The sequence below is a fragment of the Lytechinus pictus genome, chromosome 14 (assembly GCF_037042905.1).
Source record: "Lytechinus pictus isolate F3 Inbred chromosome 14, Lp3.0, whole genome shotgun sequence".
Lineage (NCBI taxonomy): Eukaryota > Metazoa > Echinodermata > Echinoidea > Temnopleuroida > Toxopneustidae > Lytechinus > Lytechinus pictus.
The window spans coordinates 10316785-10324767 of NC_087258.1; positions in this window are offsets into that span (position 1 = coordinate 10316785).

Sequence of the window (7983 nt, forward strand, 5' to 3'; positions counted from 1 at the left end):
GTATTGAAATCCTTACGCCCTCGGTGGCTAATTTGGAGTGCTTTTGAATTTTGGCGATTTGAAATTCATTTAAGTCTAAAACATGGAATCACGAATCACGTGCGGGAGTATCAATGTTCGATCTCTCAGAATAGGGATTTTCGCTCCAACAACTCACGACGTAATCAAGATTACATTAAATGTATTGGAAATGTCCGTCAAATGACAATGAACAGCTGAGAGGTCTTTGTTGAAAATTGGTGAACCGGAACAGCATTTTCATCCTAGGTTTCGGAGCTGACGAAAAATTGCAAATAAATTCATGTCGTTTGTCCAATGTCAAGGACGAAACTGATGTTTTGGTTGTTAATTGTCATGAAGCACAATGACAATACATTTTCTAATTTCTTTAATCCGTAATCTCCCTAATGACTTTCAATGTCATTGAGAAATTATGGCGCGTATGTCTGGTAGCCTTGAGAGTCTTGACATGCCCACATTTCAATCCTTGCGCACCGATATTTATTTACCCTGGTTTGATTGTTATACAACAGGTTTATCTATTTGTTTTTCGGTTAAAGTGGTTACTTTGTATCAATTAGCATATTGATACACTGTTAATGAGATATAGATGGATAATTCAAAATCCAAGGGACGTTGAATAGGCCCATTTATTTATAGTACAGCACAGCGTTTATCGTATCTTAATAGGCAAGATCATTGATTGTTCCCAATGGATAGTAAATTTACCAATATTAAACTAACTCGTCTGATCTTTTATCGTCTCGATTTTAATTGTGCTGCTGCTTCGAGTAATAATCCATCGATCTAATCATTAACTTACTCTGATCTGAGGCCCGCAACAGAAAGCTTAGCAATCATGGAAGAACTTTTTTTACGATTAATTGCCTTGACTACAATATACAATCTATCGTGAAAATCAAGCGTAAGATTAATCGCAAAACGTTGTGTTACGGCACGGTCGGCGGAACGTATTTTCGTGGGGGGGGGGGGCAAAGCCAAAAAAGGGCACTTATATGCCAAAAAGGGCATTTTTCACCATGACATTATCATCTGTGTGAAGAAGTTTTTTGTATTCATTAAGTTGAGCAAAAAAAAATTTAAGTGATTTCTAATTGATAAGATATATATTAAGGTGTTATCATTTCGCGAGCGAGCGAAGCGAGCGGTTTGGAAAAAAATGAAATCTGAAGTTGTAAAACTCGCTTTTTGGTAAATGGGCCTAATTACTGTTAAAAGGGTATCCCCGCGAAATGTTACGAGCGCGAATATTGAGCTCAAACTTTTGGAACCAGGAACAGAATGAGTACCTTAATAAACAATAATTGATGCGAGCGCGAAACACGAGCCAAAAATGTGTGATATACCAACCTGAAAACAGGACATTCTATGCATTTTTGTAACAATGAACAGGACGAATACCTCGTATACTAAACAATAATTGATGCGAGCGCGAAGCGCGTGCAAAAAATTGTGTGATTTTCTGACCTAAAATGTATTGTGTTTTACTTCAAAAAGGATATTTCGTTTTGAAAAGGGGCACATTTCATCTTGAAAAAGGGAATTCTTTTCCTACAGGGATTTTTGGGGGGACCCCCTGCCCCCCCCCCCCCTCCGGTTCCGCCGCCCCTGTGTTACGAGACCCCTGGTCATTTTAAGCTTATCAAGTCAACATTGACTTTGAGAACCGGCATGCTTTAGCCTATCATAGACCATGATCTGATCAAATCGAGCGTGAGTTGAATCATTTTAGTAGTGGGTTTAATCGTCCCGACATAGTTGATTGACACGTCATTTACGATAATGACCCGTTCAACATCAAGTACAATGATTACTCGGACTTGATATTTGCTTAGCATATTTACACTCAAGACAATGGCATGATTACAAGTAGTTATCTCTTCTGTCATAGATTCGTTGAAACAATGACATCGGTAGCTAAATCACTCAACCGGATCGTGAACCCACTACTCTGTCAGATGGAAACATCCACCAATCGTGGATGCCTTTATGGCTACGTATCTCTCACACAGTGATTAATATTCCATCATCAGATCATCAAAGAGTAAAAGTTAAAAAAAAGAAAAAGAAAAAGAAAGAAAGAAAGAAAAAATAATAATAATAAGTGAGTCTGGAAAGGGGTGGTGTCACGTTTGTTAAACAGGGCGGGCGGGGTAAACTACCTTACTTCAAATAAAATATGTCATATATTGCAATGGTTTCATAAATTTGCCCCCATTAGCCTTACTTCTCTTGTTGATATCCTCGATCATTTCTTCTCTCTTCCCTTTTCTTCCTCCTTTTCTTATTTTCCTCTTTTTGTTACTACTTGAACAATTATGGGGGCAGTCGCCCTTTGACCCCTTGCAGCACACGTACCCCACCCCTAAATAGGATACCGACAAGAACAAGACCAGTACTCCACCAACTCCTCTGTAACTTATGATGTAGAACCAATTTCGTTGAATGATCACTGGGTGATCACAATAATGATTATGCTTTACCGCCACCAAGCGTACGTTCCGGGTCACACGCGTATTCTTCACCTATTATTAAGCGTCGCCCCCGAGGCGTTGCCGTGCTCTGCTTGAGTATACATTAATATTGGAAAGTATTTGGATTTGGGGAATAAATTTGCTTTTCTGCACGTCAATTAAGGGATTTGGATGAAGATAATGCTGCATGTTGAACATGTGAAATAATCAAGACATTGTCAGAAATGCGTGCGGGGTGTACATGTTGAAGCTTTTGAATTGTTTAATGCCCTTTGAAAATATAGCTCGTTATTTGGCCATATCAGAGGTTTATCTTCTTGGTAATAAAAAGTGCGTATAAAACATTTTGGAAAAAAACTCCACATAATGTTAACAATTTCAAACAGTAATTTAACATGTCAATATTAATAAAGTGCATCATTGCCTTAATATAGCATGACTGTGTTTTGGTTTATAGACATAGCATTATACACAATAATTATAGTAGTGATGTATCTAATCTCTATTCTCTAGAAATCTGAATGTACAAATAGATCAGTAGATAGTGGGGAGTTTTTGCATTTAGTAAAGCAGACATTTCAGTATAGATTTTCTTCAAAACTCAGGATGTGGGAGAGAGAGAGAAATAGTGACGGGAAGGGGTGGTGTTTGCAGAGAGACAGAAAATAGTGTGTGTGCAAATATAATAGAAAGGGTGGGTGGATGTATGTGTGTTTTCGAGAGGGTGTATGTGTGTGTGATGGTGTGTCAGGGTGCGTGAGAGGGTTAAGCGGGTGAGTTCGAAAATGATGTGGGAGAGAGAGAGAGAAATAGTGACAGGGAAGGGGTGGTGTTTGCAGAGAGACAGAAAAATAGTGGGTGTGCAAATATAATAGTGAGAGTGGGTGGATGTGTGTGTTTTCGAGAGTGTGTGGGTGGATGGGTGCGTAGATCTACATGAATGTGCGTGTTGGAGTGAGGTTGTGCAATGTGCGTGTGAGTCAGATAGAACGAATGGGCATGACGAGATAAAGGGTGGATTGGCGGACACAGAAGAAATGTGTGTGCGTGTGCGAGGTGAGGGTGAAGTAGTACGTGCAAGAAAGAAGGGACAGAGAGAGAGACCGGCGCAAAGAGGGGTAGAACCAGACAGACCTTTATAGACAAGCATGACAAGAGACAGTAGATAAATACACAAGGTGTCGTAGCTGACCTGGTCACAATATATCTATATATATCCTCAAAATTTATTCACACACGAGATGAGAATCATGAATTTATGAGGTTTTTGCCAACGCGACTTAATGATATATTTTTATCAAACTATCCTTTTTTTTCAAAGAAATGCACTATATAGTCATTAGATTACGTTAATAGTGTTACAGGCTTACTTTCAACCAAAAAACAACAACAAACAAACAATACGGCATGTGCCTTTCGATATCACTTTGAATTCTGAATATTTATTGGAACTGAATATCTACTGTGTCTTCTCATCTCCTATATGATTTCAAGTGACTCTCACTAATTGTGCCATCGATTATAACATTATTATAATAATCCCAGCCCCCCACTCAGTGTTATTTAGGGTACGTCTATGTTCGTTCCCTCCCTTTGAAAGCACCCCCGTATCTCATGTCTGCCAAAATTTCTGAACCCCCCTTTCGCGGGCTTTTCGCGGGCCTCTCCTGCCTTGGAGACCCCCCTAAATCCGGAACACTGCTCAATGTACCCCCTATCTCAAGTCCGTACTATTGAGTCGATCGTGGGGGACTATGTTTTTACTTTTCAAAATGAAATAATCCTGAATGAGCTTTCAAAATTAGCAGGTATCTTAAGAATTTGATCCCCGGATTTGATCAATTTTTCTATGATATTAAAGATATTTTATAACGCCCTTTTTAAATTTCTCAGGAGTCCAAAGAGAGAGAGAGATAAAAAAAACCTTTTTATAACAATTCGTGGCCGGACTTGTCCCGCGAAAAAGTACCCCTTTACCGGACATTTTAGGAACACGCATGCGGTCCCTCCGACCCCGGAGTAGGGGGGGGGGCGGGATCATAATACAATATAAAATAATGTTACACCAGAACGTGTTACACCAGAACGTATTACACTGTCGCCTGTTACACTGGAGAGTGTTACACTGTGTTCAAACTTGGTGACACTATGATATACCTAACAGAGTTTCCTCACCACTCCCCCCTCCCATGGGGAAAATCGTTTACAGTACTTAATTTCTAGATCATGAAAACTGAAATAGAAAACTAAGCAATGATTAGACATTTTTGAACGTTTTAATAATGTTTTCACTTTGAAAGTGGAGGTTATGTATGGAAAACGTTAAAAATTCTCATTTCTCATTGGATTTTTTTCCCTCCGAAATTCGAAAGCAAATTTGGCAACTAAACGTAGCTACACTCCTAGCCGTCACGTATAGTATGTCTTTCCCCTTGATCATTCCCATTCAGAAATTATGGCACACTGCCGATTTTATATAGACTCTTGATTAAACTACTATTCATTTACGCAATGGGCGTCTTCATTATGTCCTTCGTTGTCGTCACAAAAAGGTGACGATTCATTCGGCGGAGCTTGAAGTGGCTCGCGCGCCAGTCCATGTGCTCGTCTACATTTCTATTTGTATTCGCGTGTCATGCTGTGTTCATATTATTTGCCATTTATGGTGTTTGTAAAGAATTGTTTTTTCTACACAAGTTCATAATTCGGATTATTACATTCTTCGTCTCCCTTCTGTATGTGTTTGTTCCTAGGCTAGTGGTAAATTATATATGTAAGAGCAAATAGCTTCGTTTTATAACCGGGTTGCAAGACCTTTAATCTCTATCTCGAGTTCCCTTTCCTGTCTTTTTCGCAATGTTGCCCATTTTTGTTCTTTTTATATCAAAACTTGCAATGCATATGACATTCATTTAAAATGTCATCACTTGCTTACTCATTTCAGGCCCTGCATGACTTGTGATTTATTTTCATTTTATTCTGTATCATTGATCGTCCCCTTCCATTCTTCTTTCTTTCTTGTTTTTTTTTTTTTTTTTTTTTTTTCTTTCTTTCTCTCTTTCTTCCTTCCTTCCTTCCTTTCTTTCAGTTTTAGTAAATAAAATTATTTTCAAACAAGATTATATAAAATAAAAGGGATAGATTCTAAACTTACTTGTAATAAACAACATTTAAAATAGCAATTGTTTCAATTTCGTTCAATGAGTACGTTTTTACTTTTTTTAGCTCGTTAATTATATAAGCATATTACCATGATTACGAATAATGTAAAAACAAAAAGGGGAGATCAAATAATACGTGCCAGTAAAGCTAATTTATATTTCGACAATATGTATTCGTTTAACAATACATGTATAACGTCGATCATTAATGCCTCAATTATTTTGACAAATCGGTCTGCCCCTATCCTTCCTTGAAAAAAGTTCAACCGAAAAAGGGAGTACCCTTGGAAAAGCGACTCGGTCGGCTCCGAGTCGGCGGCAAATTGAATGCTTATGTAAGAAGAAAAAATCTTTTACTGACTGCCCGTCTATTGTTGTTGGATCACAACGCAACAAAAGACCCGACGTGTGTCGTTCTATCATGTACTATGACATTTAGCACTGAAATGTGACAAAGAAAAACATCCGAATTATCTGGAGCAGAACGCAACCATACAATAAATGAAGGTGTAAAAATAGAGCAGAAATTAAACAGCACGGAGATAAGTACATTTTCTTACTCTTCTCGAGGAAGGTCGAATATATCGTTCGATTTTGAACTTTTCTGTACGGTGCCTTACATTGTGTCTAATCTATCATGTCTCTATTACTTTGAATTTGGAACTATTTTTTATTGGCTACCTTGCTGGAAGATGATATTCCCTTTTCCCAATTTTCTACAGTAATCAGTATCATGCTGGTGTCACGTTAAGAAAGGTGTGCAGTTCGTTGTTGCTCTTACAATTAATTACTAAGCCTAAGGAGAAAAAAGAACGATCTTATCTAAATGAACAGCTTACATGTAGATACTTATCAGGGATAATAGCATTTTGGAACATCTTCTTTCGTTGAATCTTGCTATTTTCAATGTATCTCATAAGATATGAATTCAGACAATTTAAATCTTGCGTGGGTGGCGATTCGCCGTCGTTTCGTCATCTCATCATCGCGAAAAGGGTATACCTCGAAAACGTTAGCTCGTTCTCAATAAGTTCTTTTTTTTTCAAATTTAAAAATGTGTTTATTCTCTCTCCCACTCTCTTAATCTCTCTCCCGTGTTTATTTTACCTATCCATCTTATTTAGTATTCTTTTACTCACACAAATTACAAATAAACTTCTTCTATAGTGTTTATTTTTCTTCATTGCTCACTTTCTTCTTCGTTTGACAAAAAAGTAGGTGTAATAGTTTCTTTTTCAGTTTTCCAGAAATTAGTCATTACTGTAAAACTCATTTTCCTTTCCTTTGTACCTTTATTCATTTCTGATGCATCTTTCCGTCCCTTTACTTCCTTTAATGTGAAATATAGATACCTCATGAAATGATGCTAAACGTTTTTAGAATTCCATACAAAGCCAACTTTGTAATTGTACAATCTTAAGACCTACGAGTCTGAACTTAAGACCTGTCTTTCCCAGCACTGACTTTTTGTGAGTTGGTGTTTTCGAATATTTCTTATGGGTAACTTGTACAAACGCTATTCATCATCAGCATAACGAGAAGGTCGAATCACCAACTGCAATCAATTATTTCCAGTTACATTGCATTCAAATATGTATGGTTACAGCATGGAATATACACAGAACGAAAATTCAAGTTACTGATGGCCAGCAAAGCACCTGAGAAAGAAGGAAAAACATTCAGATAAATGTAAGCATTGTATTTATAATTTGTTTTTTTTTTGTATTTCTTAGTGTATTTTCCTACTCCTTATGTAAACATAAAATTAGAACGTGCTTTGAAATTAAACTGGGGTTACTTCCCCGAAATCTCCGAGCCACATCCTTACCATAACTAATACCACCTTCGTCAGGATATCCCCCCATGTTAACTCTTAAATGCTACATCAAACACACCGAGTTGTCACCAACGCATCGTGATGTCACACCAATATTTGTTTTCATACCGTGACTGCTCTGTGGTGTCTTTAATAGTTCCCAAAACTAGGAAAATGAATCATCGTTAAAAAAGAGTATATCATTTAATAACTTGGTCGAATAGAGGATGCGCTCGGAGATGGATATGACCGGAAGTGCATGACCCGCAATATGACAACTTGAAAACCAATTTCTTTTTGTTATCTTTTTGTTGCATTTCTTATTGTTATCGAACATGATATCACAAACTTTTGAATAATTGAAGTTCTTTGTAAACTTTGGAATTATCGAAGTTCTTCAACACCTGTAGATAGTTGTGTTGACAATATCAATTGCACTATCGCACTTCATGTCATGTAAAGGTAAGTCATTACATATTGCTTACATTAATTCACATTACACCTGATAAGA